Source organism: Camelus dromedarius, chromosome 14 (assembly GCF_036321535.1).
Source record: "Camelus dromedarius isolate mCamDro1 chromosome 14, mCamDro1.pat, whole genome shotgun sequence".
NCBI lineage: Eukaryota > Metazoa > Chordata > Mammalia > Artiodactyla > Camelidae > Camelus > Camelus dromedarius.
In genome coordinates, this window is record NC_087449.1 from 30,537,564 (window position 1) to 30,555,425 (window position 17,862).

The window sequence follows — 17,862 nt, forward strand, 5'->3', positions numbered from 1 at the left end:
GGGTTGTGGTGGGGTGGGGAGAAAAAGAGAGAGAGATCTTGGGTTGCCTAGTGCCCCCTTCAGTAGCAGAGCACACAGGGCAATGCCCACGCACAGGAGTAGTTGCCAGAGGTAATAGCAGTGGCCAGTCCAGGAAGCAACTCCAAATGGCCCCTCCGCAGAAGAGGCCAGCAATGGTCTGAGGGGCCCCAGGGGCACAGCCTTGATCTCTGCTCTGCTGCCTTAGTACCTCCCCCTAGGTGGTACCCTAGGCCAGAGCAGGAGAGGGCAAATGCCAGTGACTGAGCCAACTGCACCTAAAGGAAGCTACGTGGTACCCAGAAAGGACTGCTAGATTCTTGCATTAGGATGTAAGCGTAGCAGACTGGAGTAGAACGTAGTTTCCCCACCCCGCAACTGCCCAGGAGACGGAGGCTCATTCATAGTTAAACTCATGAGAGTTAAGGAGAAAATGTACTATATTCCTTTGCATGTTAGAATCAGTGTGTAACTTTGCATCCCCTCAAACCCATGTGAAATGAAGACAACAGTACTTACCTCTTGAGCTGGTTGGGAGAATAAAACTGAAATCTCGCGCCCTCTGTAAAGGCACAGGTGAGCCAGGCGTGATTGATAGAGTAGCTTGATTTCAGTCACTTGCGCTGACTGGCGAGCAGGCGCCCCACAAAGCAAGGCTTCCTGCCGCCCTCGGGATGGTGAGGTAAGGAAGGTGTCTCGGAGCACATCTCACCCCGACCGGATTGTCACATTTTCTACCCTAAACCCCCCACCCCCCATCACCCATACCTCCTCCTGTATCACCTCATTTCTTTTCCTTCATAGCGTATCACAATACTGTCGATGCATTTTTATTGGTTTATTGTACATCTCTAGAAGGGCAAGGGCCATATCGCATTTCCTTTAAGCTCAGGTACACGGTAGGCATGTATTAATTCAGTAATAAATTAACAATGCCGTTGTTTTCTTGGGGCCCTGAAACTCAGCTTCCATACACTCAACAGTCTATGTGGGTACACTTTCGTCAAAGAGAAACATAGTTTATAGAACATGTTTCTCTTTGTGATCACTATCCATTAACAGAATTTGCTAATTTTAACTTACCTTTCAAGCCCAACAAATTCTTAGCATTTTAATCAACACCAACTTTAAAGTACTTATGAATCAGGATCCAAATATGTGATCTATTTAGTTTTATAATACAATGCCTATATTTTCATATAAAATAAAACCAAAAAAAAAAAACCACCTCCAAAATTCCATATCCTAACCTTGCTTTCATTGTGATATATTTTCCAGATTCTTTCTTTACTCTTAGGGTTTTAGGGGAATTAAACTTTCCTCCCACCTAGGACCCATGGTGCTTGTAGGAAAGAAGTTTCAGAATGGCTTTCCAGAATGTTTCCTCCAAAGAATGTGTGTGTGTGTGTGTGTGTTACATACATACACACTCACATCCATACATTTAGATGTATGTTTTATATACATATACACTGACGTCTATATTTACCCCACACACAAAGAGTACGTATATTTGAAGTATAGTGTTTTGTAAAGAATACAGAATCATAAAGTCAAAGCCAGAAGGTTCCTAAAGACTAACACTCCAATTCCTTTTTTTAGAGTTGAGGAAACAAAAATCCAGAGAGGTCAAGGGACTTTTCAAAGATCAGACAGTCCGTGGATGCCAGAGCTGTGCTTTGCATACCAAGCTCTTGACTTTGGGTTGAGAGCCCTTTTCAGAACCCAGTCTGCCTTCCTTCAGTAAATGTGTCTTCTGTCTGGCTGGGAATTAGGCCCTGTGACCAGCCTAGACACACAGCACTTTATGGAGAATCATGGCAAAAAGACCCAATTTCTTGAACCCTATCAACGAGAGAGCTCATTTAGCACCTCCTCTGTTTACAGGAAACTTTTGACATGCTCTCTTCTAAGCTTCATTATTATGACAGGAAATTGGAAAGATTCTCATGCCAAAACAGCAGTGCTGAAATGATAAAGCCAAATAGAGCTGCTAATGGAGGGTATCTGTGGGAGGGAAGGGGAGAGAAAGAGGGAGGGGAATGGGGAGGGGAGGACAGGCATCATGATGGAGAAATGGGAAGACAGAGATGACAAGAGAGGAGCATAGGGAGGCACTGACATAGGGAAGATCTACAAAGACAGAGAAGAGGAGGAGTGGGAGGAAGGAAGAGAGACGGGTAGATGAAGGCAGAGACACACAGGATATCCAAAAGCCAGAAGACTTTAGAACAAGCTTATTTTTAAATATCAGTTACTTTTTCAAGTAATATGTTCATTATATGTTTCTCCAACCTCCAGACACTTATGTAGTTGAAATATCTCCCTATTTAAAGCATTGGGTCCAATTGTTAATCTAAAAAGTTCAAATGAAGACACGATTTTCCTCGTATTTTCAGACTTTTTGTAGTATATTGGCCCCCTGGAAAGAGAGATAGAAGAGAGGAGAGTGGAAGGGAGGGAAGACTAGCAGGAAAACCAAGAAGCAAGAGAGAGAGGCAGATTCAGAAACTTAGACAAAGCAGACTCCACAAAGAGCTAGGACTAGACATGTGCAGTGAAGATCTGCACCTTGACCCCAGAAGTGAGGGATGCTGGGGGCCGTGGATGGGGAACCCTAGAGAATCAATGGCCAAATGTCTTCCCTGGGTGAGGGGTTTTGAGTAGAGGTCGATTTGGATTGCAGGGTGGTTCTCTCTTTAAAGACCAGATTGGAGAGTTTCTTTCTAATAGATGAATCTGAAGAAAGGATGGGGAATCACTTTTTTTCCTAACTGGATTGTTTATATAATACTGCAAGCTTGGGAGATGTTATGACCTGAATTTTGACCCCTAAAACTCTTACGCTGAAGCCCTAACTCAAATATAGTGTGACTGTATTTGGAGATAGAGCCTTTAGGCAGGTAATTAAAGTTAAATGAGGTCATAAGGGTGGGGCCCTAATCTAACAGATCTGGTGTCCTCATAAGAAGAGAAAGAGTCCCACTTTCTCCCTCCCTCCCTCCCCCCAGCCCTCCTCGCTTTGTCTTTTAGGACAAAGCAAGAAGGCAGTCATCTGCAAGCCAGGAAGAGATTGTCACCAGAAACCGAATCTGCCCACGTCTTGATCTGAGACTTCTAGCCTCTAGAACTCTGAGAAAATAAATTTCTATCATTTAGGCCACTCTGTCTATGGCATTTTGTTATGGCAGTCCAATCTGACTAATGCAGGAGGGATGGAATTTAATTACATTTTGTCAAATGCCTTTATTCATAGGCATTGAAATTTTTACCTCAACCTGGCAAACAGTAGTTCTCAGTAGATGCGTATTTGAAGAAGTCCAATAGGTAGGTAATTTTACCAGTTCACAGGAAGCTATAATTTTTTATTTTGGTCGGGGGGGGAGTAGGTAATTAGGTTTACACGAAGCTAATGATCATGTCATAGCAGCCACTTTAACATATGAGATAATAATACGTTATGCAAATGTTAGTTGTTTCTGCATTTGACCTTCCCAGCAACTCAAGACACAGCTGTGACTATCACGCTCACTTTACAGATGGGAAAATGCTCTCACCCCTTTAGAGCTTCAGTTTCCTCAGGGCCCCTCATCCGCTGTGTCAGGGCCGTACTCAAACCCCTACCTTCTTCTGACTCCTTCCACTGCTCTCTTCAGCCAGAAATGCTTCTTCTCTGGGAAGAACTTAGAACTCACTCGTTGGCATTACTGCTCATTTGAACCTATCTGAAAACTAAAGTGTGCTCCTTCAGAGCCCAGCGTGATCATAGCCAGGAATTTTTGGCAAAGATTTTTATCATCACAATATGTTCTAGTTGACTAATGGGGTTGAAGGAGATGGCGAAGCATGACATCCATCCATAATGCATGGAGGGTGGGTCAGGGGAGCGAGGGGAAGGGGAGCAAAGCCGCTTTGGAAATGAGGACACCACATGAACCATTGGAACTTACATTAGACAGAGAGGAGGAATGCCGAAGTCCTGGAACTTGAGAGAAATCCAATACTGGAGCTTCAAGGCAGAATCATTTAGAAGTTCAGCGCTCAGAAAATAGAAAATGACATCTTATACGGGAAAATGTCTCTGACATGGACAATAAAATAAAATTAGCCTGCACTGCATGCTGGGGATGCAGAGTTTAAAAAAAAAGGGAATTTTGGCAACAATTAGTGACTTAGCTTTATGCAAAGGAAAAAAAAATTGAGCACAAAATGATAGAAATTCTTTTCTCTTTCACTGCTGAGTGGACAGTTTCAAGATGCATGCATTAAGCACCTGTCTACTCTAGCTGTGGCCAAATCAGCAGTGCAAACTTGTATGGGCTTTCTCTCCTTCCTCCGTCTTGCTTTGTTTTACTCCTGTCCCTCATCCCTCCTTCCTGGAATTACTTGCTAAATAAACTACCTGCACTTTGTCTTGAGTTCTGTCTTTGGGGGAAACCAGTCTAAGAGAGTTTGTTATGAAAAAAGTCCTAGAATGTAAACCTTCAGGATGAGATTTGTGGGCTTGATCAGTAGGATGAGCTGGATTAAAGTTCTAGCTCCTAAGAAGGGAACTGCTACCAGGAGACTCAATGAAATTTCCGCTGAACTTCAAACGGCATTTCCACCTGGCCATTCTGGCCTTCTCTGTCATTGGGCCAACAAGCAAAGAAGGGAGTTGCTGAACTGGTGGGGGTGATGCACCCTGACTACCATGAGGAACAAGGGTTGCCACTGCAGAATGGAGGCAGGGTCAAGTAGAAATTCAAGGGACTCATCTTCCATCTGTGTGAGAATGGGGAACCGACAGCTGAAACAACCATGCCCAGGAGCAGCCAGGGACGTGGGTACCCTTAGGGATGACATCCTGGGGAAGTTCACCAGGAAACAGCCTAGACTGGCTCAAGTACTGGCTGGGAGTGAGGGCAGTCAGTAGATGGGGGAGACGATGAGTACTGAATAAGGCGTGGACTGCGGTGAGTGTGAGGACCTACCTTGTTTCACCTGCAGAACGGCCAGCCACCTCCTTGAAGGGGATGAACTGTATGGGAGGCAGGAGCAACTCTGGCTGATGCCAAGGATGGACTGTATCAGGTGCCTCTTGTGAGCCACTTCAAACCCCCTCAGCAGCCCTTCTTACTTCAGCTGCTGCCGAGACAGCCAGTTCAGTCGATAGGGAGCAGTATTATGCTAACTGACAGAGCCAGGAAAGGTCGTTAGTTCCCATGGAGTTATGCTTGAACAGTGGGGGTTGACAACCAGTGAATAAATTCTTCCTCCACTCATCTTCTGGGAAAATAGTTCTGAGACGCTTTCTAGAAGGCTCCTTAGGAGTCCGGCAGGATCACCATCACTCTTCCATAGTGGTGACCAGATCAGTGATGATACATCCTCACATTGGTCTACTTCCCTTCTCTCCGTGTGATTCATTTGCCCTGCTCCTAGCACCTGCTTCCAAGAATCACTTCCCAAATGAGCTATCTGCACACTAGCCTTTGTCTCAGTATCTGCTTTGGGGGGAGTTCTGGCTAAGATCATGCAGTTTTGAAATTGTCTTCTAATTGTACCAGGTAATCTGTCTTAGCAACACTGTCTTAAGTAAATCATATATTATTAGATTTTTATATATTTGTTTTGGTGAATTGAAGACTGCCCATCTTTTAATCATGGGACTTTGAATTATTCACAGGATTTATTGTACTTACGGTTTTCAAACAATTTTTTTGAATTATTTTCTGTTGTCTGTTCTCATCAGAATTTTGCCTCCGATGTCTGGTTCTCAGAATGATGATATATGGGGATCCTCAAAAGGGATACTGGTCAAATGGCTAATGACAAGGTGGGTGAGGAATCTTTCATAATCTTTTATGTTTGTCTGGGTTTTTTTCCCCCTAGTCTGCTGCTTATTTTCTAAATTTCTGTTTTTTTAAAATATTATTGGTCTTGTATTCTACTGTTTAATAAGAGGTGATGGTTAAGGAGATTAAACTTCTGTATTAAAAACAAATAAATACTAGCTCTTAAAACTAGAATTATAACTAGAAACATACATTTATGTTATAACATTAAATGAAGAAAGAGGGTATAAGACTGTATTATATTGAATACAATAACTATGGTAAAAGGCTGACAGTGATACTTCTGAGATAGTGGAGATACAGTTTTCTAGTCTTGGACGAAATACGGGAGTGAAAATGATAGTCTAGGGAATTTCAAGGTAGTGTGATAGAATTCAAAGACAAAAATATTTTTTAATTCGTGTCTAATGCTGTTACATTCTTTAAAAATATTTTTAAAAATAAATAAAAGTTAAACACATGCAATTTGGGGTGTCAAGTAAACTGATGTGATTCAAATCTCAGTGCGCCTGTCTTTTCCATGCAGTTGGTAACACACAGGGCTTTGTTCCTTCATTTGAGAAAGTCACACTTTATTAATAATAACAACTCAGTCTCTTGAGGGATCGCCAAGCAAAAGCACGGTGCTTTGGAATGCTGGGCTCTGCCCCTGCTTTCAGGATATTTGGAGAACATTTCCCTGGAAGCTAAAGGAACAGGGAATTTGCTTTCTTTCAATGGCCTCCTCAAACACATGTAAGTTACTGGAGCTTAAAGACTTACATTTGTAAAAGCCATTAGTGTCGATTAATGTAGACAAATGATTGAAATGGGGACATTGGGAGGTGCAACTCCACACCTTGTACCATTTACAGGCAGGAAATGAGGAACAATTAGGTTGGTGAGGCTGGAAAACACCCCACTAGCCCTGCCTGCATGGGGTCAGCTCCAGGAAAGCTCAATGGGAGTGTAATGGGGGAAGGGCTGGGGCCAGGACAGCGACAGATGGGAGCAACAGACAGCAGTTTGGGCCAAAGCAGATTTCCCAGCTCCGCTCCTCCATGTTAGACATCGTGTGTAATAGTGATGACAACTTGGACTTGGGTTCTTCCAGCTACCTTGGAAGTAGAGTCACTTAGCTATTGATTCAATCATCTATTTCTTTCGGTCAACAAATACTCTCTGAGCACTTAGTCTGTTCAAGGGATCTTGTGGTGAATGGGGCATAATTCCTGCCTTCATTGAAGTGATAGTCTAGGGAATTTCAGGGTGGTGTGATAGAGCCTGGGGGCTGTGGGAGCTCGTAGGGAGGCACTTAAACCTAGTTGTGGATGTTTTGGAAGGCTTCTCATAGGAGATGAGGTGCAAAATGAGACCTGATGGACCAATAGAAGTCCTCATTTTAGGGGGACAGTAATAGCTCAACGGTAGAGTGCATGCTTAGCATGAAGTAGGTCCTGGGTTCAATCCCGAGTACCTCCATTAAAAAAAATAACAATCAGAAATCCTCATTTTAAAAATGAGAAAACTGATTTAGACAGTTGAAGCAACCTGCCATGCTACAAAAAAGCAAAAAACAAAGAGGAAGCCAACCCATGTCTGCCTCCAAGGGCAAAATAACATAAATGAATGTTTCTAATGGAAGGTCACCTCCTTATATACCTAATATATTTTGAATTTTTTGATTGAAATATTTGTAAAAAATTATATTTTATATCCTCTACCTAAGGAGGCTAGGAAGTTTTTTTTTTTAATTTTCTTACTATAATTCACTCACATATTTCTCAGATAATTCCAAGGCACTTTGCTTATCCCTAAGGAGCACACAAGCAAATTCTACCATGCCCCTGTGCTCTGGACTCATGGTCTGGTTGAGAAGGCTATGATGAAGATAAGGATAGAATTTCTCAAATTGTGCCCTGTGCAATAAGGGAATAAGAAATTCCTTCTGGTTTGTATAGAGAGTATAATTAAAAGATTTGGATAGACCTAATGAGATAATATTTGAGTGAGATCTTACAGTAGGAGGCAAGGGGAAGGATCAACCTTGTGAGAAAGCATTCAGGTAACACGATACTACATTGTGATGCTACATTTTGAGTGTGACTTTGATTGTGATGCTTTATCATGGTGAAGTGCTATGTCTGCTGTTGGGTTTTTCTTTCTTTTGGTTATCAGCTATATCTGTTTCAACACCCGTTTTCCTATCAGCCAGCTAACATGAATGCTTACCTAGTTTGCTGTTTAAAATTGTGTTTGGACTGGAAAATTTGATAACTCAACTCATTGAAGCATATGGTAGATTAGATAATAGTTCAAAACCTTCAAAACAGTTCAAAACAGCACAAAACACAAATGAGAGAGGTGTCTGAGCTTAAGGTAACACAAGGGCCCTGATGATGCTCTGGGGCATTCATGCTTTTGTAAAAATGGGGCCATTTGTTACTCATGGACCAATGGATTATGGCCAGGCAGGAAGAAGTGTTCAGAGTTACTAGATCTTCTGATTTTCAAAGAGAAACCAGAATTTGTGCTTTTTTGGTGTGTGTAATCTAAAAAATGTTAAGTGTTGGCAATAAATTACTACTTCAAAATATACGATGTGGAGAAATTACAGTTAAAAATAATCTGCAGCTCAGATCCTACTTACAAGCCAACGGTTTGCAACTGCTGGCCCAGTAATAATAACTGAACAAAGCTTTTGAGCACGTTCCTAAATGTCTTATTCATCTAACTATTTTAATTCTCACAACAAAACTTTGGAAGCAGAGTGGTAACGACGATGATGATGACGATGATGAAGAAGGTGATGGTGATGATGATGTCTGTTTTCTAAACAAAGAAATGAGACACAGAGAAGTTAAGTAATTTCCCAAGAACATCAGGCTATCAAACAGCAGAGTCAGCATTCAGTCTGAAGCAATCTGGCTTCGGAATTTGTGTTCATAATCCTCATATTTCTCAATGTTTCTCAAAGTAAATGGCTTTTATCTAGGGACCCCTTGACAATTATCAGAGGTACTCGGGGACCTTTCCTCTGATCTTAAGTTTGTTTCAGATAGTGGTGTGAGAGGTTAAAGTTTAGAGACTTCAGTGAATGCAAGCAATGCTTCACTTTTTCAAGGTTTATTTTCCAATTACATTGAACTGCCAAGTGCCAAGAACAAAGGGCTTTGGAGGCATGGACTCAAGTTTGAATTCTTGCTCCTCCGCTTATTGGTTGACTGAGTCTTGGTTTCCTCACTTGAACAACGAGGATGATGGAAACTACCCTGCAGGTTTATCGTAAGAAATAGAAATAATGCATGAAAAATATTTGGCTCAAAATAAGTGCTTGTCAAATTAGAGACATTATGATCACAATGATCATTTCTGGAAAGGGATTTAACTAACTACATTTAAGACACTATGTTGTGGGGACTCAAATATTAACACCGTGTAGTTCTTGCCATGAGAAAGTTGAGAAGTCAAGTAGTTAAGTAGAGGGAATGATACACTTTTATAAATTGTGATAGTTTAATATGAGGTACTAATAAGAGGTTTACAGCTGAGGATGATATAAAAGGGAAAGATTAATATCCATTGTAGGAGATCAGTGAAGACTTCTTGGAGGAGGGGGCATTTGAACTGATTTGTTTTTAAAGGTGAGAAAGCTTTGATCAAGAGGACTTGAGGTTAGAGAGTCACAGATGAAGTGGGATACTGGGAGCAGAGGCACCAAGATGAGACATATGGGCGCCCTAAATGTGAAACTAGAGAGTGGGATGTGTGGAAGACAATGGCTGTAGGACCATTCAGTTTCAGCCAACAGGTAGCATTGTTGTCTCTCACTGACTAGTCCACAGAAGGTCTGTGTTTTCATATTCTCTGGGCTGTAAAGGGGGAATGGAGGGGACAGGTGGCAAGTGTGCAAACCAGGGGGAAGGAACTCAATTTCCTGTCCAATCATGTTTGCCTGACTTGTGGAGAAGGAATTCCAGTTGGAAAGCCAGATGTCCTCCTGTAAAAGCAGGGGGAAGATGTGTGGAATCAGATTTCTATAAAACAAGTTAAAAATTGGGGTTGTGAAAGTATCTATTCAGAAGAACCATTTGAAATCAATTGGCTCCATCAAAACCTATAAGACTTTCCTTTGTGCTGAATGGAATGCTCATTTGGAGCGTTTGCTCTTCACAACAAAGACTAAGTTCAAACCAGAACAGTACTGTTACATGGTAGGGAAAAGGTCAGCTATGGAGTCATTTACCCTGGGATCTAAATTCTGGGTCTTTTCCTGACTAGCTCTAAGAACTCAAACAAGTCTCTCAGCTCCCATCTCCACATCTATAAAATGAAGATAATATTTATCATTTTTTAATGATACTGTAATTAAACATTTTATGAGGACATGTTTATAGGATATGGGTGTAGTAATGCGGTGTGGTATTGCCTGCAGCGTGGTGTCAACTCCGTATCCATTCTCCTTGGTGTATAGTCTTAACTTGGTGTCTCTGATATGACATGCTGACGTATGTCCATCACCTCTTTCCAGATTCCTTCAGGCTACATCCCTATCTCTGCATGCTTCCAATGTATGATTTCAAATTCCATCCAACTGCAATTAAGGATAGGCATGCCTAGGCAAAAACAGTAGGGTACAGGGGAAAGAACATGGATTTGAAGTCAAAAGTCATGGATTCTTCATGCTGGCTTTACCAATAAATGTGACCTTGGACACATTGCGTTACCTTTTTGAGCCTCAACTTCCTCACCTGGGAAAAGGTGTGAAGAAATAGGACAACATATGTGAAAGCATTTGCTACGGTCCAGGCAGTTAGCACAAGTATAGGGAACAATAGGGGTGTAAAGAAGAAAACCAAGCAATTCTTGGCCACTGGGTCTGGACACTGGCTGTCTTGGGGCAGCAGAAATTGTTGGAGATGAAACAAAAGGATTTGCTATAGCTTCACTAGCAGATGATGGCTGTCTTTTTGTGTCCTTGCTGACAAAGTAAGGGCATTTGTTTCTTCCTGACCTACTGTGCTAAGCTCGCCAGGGGGTTTCCAGACAGAGACCAGAATTATTTATTTCCCAACTACATCCTGTATTTTCCAGATCTGCACCTTTGCCCAGTATGTGCCCTCTAGCTAAAATTCTTTTCTTCTCTATTTGACTATCCCTTCGCTTCTACTATATATACACCATTGGAGCTGAAAGTTGAATCTTATTTTTATGTCTCCTATGCTTTCCCCATATCACCTAATCCAATGCTGTGCATGTGGTAAGTTCCCAGGACTTTTTTCCCTCAAGGAATGGATTAAAAAAATGGATATTAAGAGTGAGAAGATGACTTAGCTATGCATTCTAGTCCAAGGCTGTCGTTTCTCAAACTGAGATCCACAAATCATAGGTGGCATTCTGTGAACCACTTGAAAATGTGGGTAAAAGTATTGCGTATAAATCTGAATGTTCATTTTTTCTAGGTAGAGTATCTATAGCTTTTCTCACATTTTCAAAGCATAACATGATGCACAAAATGCTTAAAATCCACCCTTTCATTTTATGAATGAAGACTAAAGAAGGTACATATTTTGGCTTAAGTAATATAGTCAGCAAGATACTAATAGAACAGGGAAGAGAAGCAAGGCTTACTGTTTTCCCTCCCAGAAGCCCTGACAAGGGTATTGTTACTCCTTCATCCATTCACTCATCCATCCAACTATTTCCTATATGGCTGCTCTGTACTGTTTACTCTTATAAGTGCTGAACTTAAGAGCACTGACTAAGTAGACAGCTATCCTTGCTTTCACAGAGCTTACTTTCTAAGGAGAGAGGCAGAAAGTAAACAAATGAACAATAAAACTCATACTGTCTCAGAAGGTGATTAGTGCCATGGAGAAAACCAATGGTGAGAAAGGAAATGGGAAGTGCCCCTGGGGAGGGGTGGTGCTGGTTCAAATAACGAGGTCAGAGAAAGTCCTCTCTGGAATGGAGACTTTCGAGCTGTCAGTGAATTACAGCTTTTCTGATAAATTAATGGATAGAGATAAAGACTATTATTTGTGGAGTTATGTTCTATAAAGTCACCACGAATACCAAATTAGCAAATACGGAACCATTGCTTCCAGTGGGAATATAATGTTAGGCTCCTATGAGCCTCTGTTCACAACACCTTTGTCAACCAATCAATTCATAACCCTGCTTTATGTGGGTTTCTGTTTAAAGACATCGTATTTAATATATATTGTTGAATCATTAACATTGAACTCATGCCCAACAGCATTATAATTCATGCCTGAATGGCCTGAATAAAGCTTATCTAGCACACATATTTTCTCTGTAAGGCACGTCACAGCCTTCTTACAGTTAGAAACACTAGACAGCATTGCCAGACTATGTTTGGAGGCCATTTTACACAGCAAAGTCATGAATAGAGAGCACAAAAATGTGAAAAACATGGCACTATTAGGCCATGAGACGGACACTCGGAAGTACAAGAACTGAACAAGAAGGCAGAGCATCTTCTTGTTCGAACTCAACTGGGGGCATGTGTGATGAGTATCTAAAATCTTTCATCACTTTGTACATGTCCTTGAATGACCCTGAAAATGCCCCAAGTATTGATTTGGGGGACTGCAAATAAATTTTAGCAAGCTGGCGAACTCACAAATATGAAATCCACAAATAACGAGGAACAACTATGGTTGGCTTGCTGGGAAATGGAGGTGGTTTCCTGGAAGACTGATTGATACTCACAGGTTTCCTAACTCCCTGCTCAGTGCTATTCACTATGTTATAGTCTGGGCTTATTTTAAACGTTCGTTCCCAATTGCTGTGGTCTAAGAGTTTTTTTTCTCTAAATTCACTCAAATAGTACTGAGTGGGAAAATGAAAGAGTGAGAAAAGCCAGATGCGGAAGCAGAGAAACTTTTCCATCCAGGAGTTGGCATTCAGGCAGACAGCCTGCTTCTATTTCCTGTAGACCTTTAAATTTGGGGGCCTCAGTTCGAGCCACTGTGCAGGGATAATTTGTGACTTCTTTCCAATGTAATTAATTCCTCCTCCCCACCTCACCTCCAAATCCCCAACTCCCCTCCCCCATGAACATGGTCCAAAAACATTAATGAAATTTCTTTTCTGATTTGTGACTTGTCCCAAAGAGCATAAGTTCTCTAATTAGGTGCTTTTATTCAGAAAGTTGAGTAATTTTATGTTGTCTTTAAACCAGATTTTTTTTTCCCCTGGGTGACGCAATTCCAATTTTTTAACAAAAATCATTGAAAACAGGAATTTTTGTAAAAAGCAGTTTGAGAAAGACAGTTTTGGAAAACAGGACTCAACCATGCAGCTTGGCTTTGCTACAGGAAGACGCTGAGTGGCGTGGAGGGATTTTATCTAAGCTCAGGACTGGGGAGGGGAAGAAACTCAGGGGCTAGACCCAGTTCTACTTGTACACCCCATGTGACCTTGGGCAAGTTTCTCTCTCTCTGTGCTTCCATTTCTTCATTGGGAAATAGGAGATTGGATACACTATAGGGTAACTCCCAGACTTAGTATTCTGGGACACTGGAAAGATAGAATAAGATCGAATAATAGTCTTTATCTCTATCCATTAATTTATCAGAAAAATATTTTGAAGTATATTTTGAGGCTGAGTTTGTTTCTAAGAAAATCTTGCTGAGACCTAAAAAGTTTTAGAGTTTTTAGAATTTTAGAATCTGTAGTGGTTTTGAGACCCCATCAATGTACACTGAATGTCTGTACTTACATAGCCATGATGGTCCTGGTAACAAAGTCTACATTTCTTTACACAGAAGCTAAGATCTTCTATGCTCTAACTCTTGCTTATCAATTCAAACTCACCCCTCCTCCTCCCAACCCCTACCCTTTACCACTTTTCACCCTATGTCAAACCATGTGGAGTTTTCCTTTGGTCCCCTCTCTGCATCAGGCCTACTCACCTTTGCTCTCTCTTTGGAAAACCTGTTTCCCACTTTGTTCTTTTAGGAGAGGCTTGTTTGTTCAATTTTTAAGAGTCTGCTCGTATCTCATCCCTTCTGTGAAGGCTTTCAGGATTTTGCCAGATCTATATGGCTTCTTCTGCCCCATACCAGTGGAGAGTTCCAGCAAAGTGCTGGTAACTCGGATAAACTTATTTATTATACCCTCCTCTTATTTGCTAAACTGTGAACCCCTAACATACATATATGCCTGCTTCCCTAACCCCTAGGGAAATGATTGATACCTAGTTCTCAGGAATGCTTGATGAATGAAGAGTGAAAAAATAAATTCAAGATTAAAAAAAAGTATGGAAAACTAAAGCATAATTACTTCATTACTTACCCTAAATTATGGCATCAACCTCTACTTAGCACTAGCCATGAAGAATATGGACCTTGTATTGCCAGATCTTCCAATTTTTGAAGCAAAGCAAAAAAAAAAAAAAAAAAATCAGAATTTTTGTTCAAAATATTACTATTTTTAATATTGGCAAGACATTCAAAATTATTTAAAATCTAGTCTGGCGCATTTCACATTGGCCCCCAGGTATACAACCTTTGGCCTAAGAGAAAACCCATATTCCTTTGCGTACAATCTATGCCTTTCCAAACTTGTCTCTGCCTGCCTATATTCTCAACTTTATTTTTACCCACTCTTGGCAATCGCTTTCTTTTCTATCATTCTTTGAGAACAACTTATGCTTCTGTTCTGTAAGACCATTGCCTCTGCTTTTCCTCTTCTGGGCTTTTCTTTTCATCTTCAGTTGGAAAAATTCTCTCATATTTTAATGTCAGGTTCACACGTCTTAACTTATTTCTTATGAGACTTCTACTCCATAGAAAAGGAAAGCCTTTCCTCTAGGATGTAACAGAACTCTGAGTGGACTGCTATCATCGTTTTTGCTACCATATATTATAGCCACTTGTCTGAAAGCTATTTTAGAGCATCCTTTCATTTATCTATTTTTTAAAAATATATTGAATCTATTGTGCCAGGTACCGTGTTCCTGTTAAGGATTTGGATGTGAAATCAACATTGCCCCAGTTTCTAAAGTGCTCACAATCTAACAATAAAAAGGACAATCTCGTATTTATCTCTGAATCTTTAGCACCTGGCCCGAAATAATAGGGGCTCAACAGAGACAATTAAATGAGTCAAGTAAACAATGCTAATTTTCTCAGCATTTATCATGAACAATACACTCTGAAGGAAGCAAAAAATGTCCTTGGTATCTTGCAAATAATAGATACTACATAAGTATTTGGAAACATGGGTAAGGCATGAAGCCCCCCCTGGATTTTTGTGATCTGCCTGGGAATACATCTATATACTATGCTGTATACTAATACATCTATATCTGTATAGTAATGGAAAATAATAATTACATTTGAAGTCCCATATAGGAAGTAGGTTATAAGTGTTACAGAAGTTTCATATAATGAAAAGGAATCATGGAATGATGTAGTTAAGAGAGGCTTCAATAAGAAGGTAGGTTCTGAGTTGTGAATTAAAGGATTAATATGTATATTATAGTTTGTATCTGCTAATCCTATACTTCAATTTAAAAAAGGATTCATATGATTGGGTTGGAGAAAAGGTGTAGAGTAGGTGATGTCTACAGAGACTGATGGGGATGTAAGAATGGGTAAGGCTTGTCTGAAGGTGAGTAAAGGAGAATCCAACAGGGGGATGAACGCTTAATGAACACGTCTTATGGACCACACGTGCTCGTGCACACATCATACACAATTATCTCATGTCCTTCCACCAGCCAGGCTGGAAGCTCATGAGGACAGGGCCCTATTTGGGTCATCAGTGTTCCACACACTAAGCGCTATGTCTTGCACAGAGTAAACACACAACATTCATACTTGAGTGAATGAAGGACCCTATGGAGTAGATATTCTTATCCCCATTTTACAGAAAAGGAAACAAAGTTCAAAGATGGACGATGACTTTCCCAATGCCCAAGCCTTTAGTCAAATGTGGACCATACCATCAGCATCCCTTGGGAACTTGTTAGGAAGGAAAATTCTTCAGAACCATGGAATTTGAAATCCAAGTGGTTCTGATGTACACCAAAATTTGAGGCCTACCCTTTCATGGGAGAAGGTGGCAGTGCAAGTTCTCTCTGGCTTAAATTCTTAAATTATGGTCTGTTTACAGCCGAAGAATTATTTGACTACATTTCCTAAAGTTTGTTTTATGAAACATTTTCTAATATTCCCAATATTAATAAATATTATATAACAAAATTAAAATTTCCATGTCCAGATATGTTTGGGAAACACTGGGTTTAGCAAGGTTAAAAGGGTTTCTTTACTGTAGAGTTTGTATAAGACTTTAAAGTGCACTATATCATGCATCTCTGTCATGGGAATGTGACCCTCCAGCCTTATATAAGGCAGTATAGATTAGTAGTGAATGTGGGCTTCGGTGTCTGACCCCTTGTATTCAAATTCTTTATCCTTGACTGTCTTTGTGACCTTGGGCAGTTCTGTTACCAGCTCTGTCTCTCAATATCCTCATCTGTGAGTGGATAATAATAATTCCTACTTCATGAAATTTTTGTGGAGATTAACTAAGATACTACAAGTAAAACATTTGTCATAATGTCTGGTATATAGTTAGCTTAAAATAGATGTTAGCCATTATAATTATTCTCAATGTCAATATTATCAGTATTTTTGGAAAATACAGCAGATTGGCTCACTCAGCACCCATGTCAGCCCCTTTCTAGGGTGTCTTCCTACATTGGCTGTAAATCTAAAACTGCATTCACTAGACGTCCTTGATCTAAAGTACAGTGTTTGACTTAGGTTATGCCAAGCAAACATACTTCAACGAATTTTAGAAGAATGAGGCAATGAGTGGAGGCAGCCCAGGATGACTGAATCTGTGGGGGAAGTTGAGGCAGAAGCTTTAATGTCCCGTTTTAGCATCATGAGTCCCCTTTGGCAGGTGGCAGCAGTGACAGTGAGAATTCTGCTACCTATAGTCTCACTACTCAAAGTGTGGTCCTCAGACCAGCGTGGGCATCACCAGAGAGCTTGTTAAAAGAGCAAACGCTCAGGCCACACCCTAGACCCTCTGAATGGTAATTTGTATTAATTCCAGAAGATTGGCATAATGTTAAAGTCTCAGAAACACTCACTGGAGTCCTATGGACCGTTCTTATGGTGTAGCTAGACACCTTTACCGGCTGCTTTTAGCACTTAACATTCAGTTATATAACACTGTTTCTGTAAAACTCTTTCTGCCCAAATTAGCTGGTATGGGTTCTATTAACTGCAACTGAAAGTTTGACCATATAACCGCAAAAGTCATTTGGTGGGTGGGGGGTGGGGTTTAGTGTGTGACACTTTTCAAAGCGCTTTTGTAAAACAATAGGAAGTCAAAGGCCACTGATGTAATATGGGGCCAGATTTCAGAGGGAAGTCTACTTTTATTCTCTTGAATCTGTTGCTCATAAAAGCAAAAGGAGCTTTGCATTAGCAAGTGCAAAAATCTTCAACTGACAGAACTGGATTGTGTTTAAAACAATCTGGAAATTTTCAGAGGAGGCACTAATTTGTTTCCATGCATTTTAGGCAAACATTTACTTCTCCTTACAGAAACCTTACTTCATATGTGCAAACTGTCTTGGTTAGTTACAGCAAGATGCTGAGGTCATGTGTTAGCAACTGACCTAAGCCAGTTGGGTTAAACACACATCTTAGATTCTTTTTGGTAGAAAGTAGGAGGTTCAAAGAGTTTGGGGTGGGAGAGCTTTAGCTGATCCCCCATAACTTTGCTACCATGTTATTCTCAAAGCTAATCTCAGACCAAATTCTTCCACACATCTAAACATTTCATAAAAAACAAATACATCATCAGCAAGCTGACACCAAAGGGGTCGTACATGTGTTTTTTAAAGTTGAAGTTCCAGCTCTTTGTCTTTTCGGGTTCTGTAAACAGAATTTTGAATAAAATGTGGCTCCCAAGGCAAACATAGTGAGTTTCCAGAGGGAGGATTCTGTGACCCTTTCAGTCAACACCAACCATCCAG

General features: G+C 40.6%; 1 long non-coding RNA gene across 1 annotated transcript in view; it reads left to right on the top strand.

Annotated features, from left to right (window-relative positions):
* The window catches only part of LOC105092820 (uncharacterized), an 80,254-nt gene that overhangs the window by 45,420 nt on the left and 16,972 nt on the right, over positions 1-17,862 (top strand). The window contains exon 11 of the long non-coding RNA XR_010383821.1: positions 5,753-5,836. This is a non-coding gene — a long non-coding RNA (uncharacterized LOC105092820). The remainder of the gene's footprint in view (positions 1-5,752; positions 5,837-17,862) is intronic.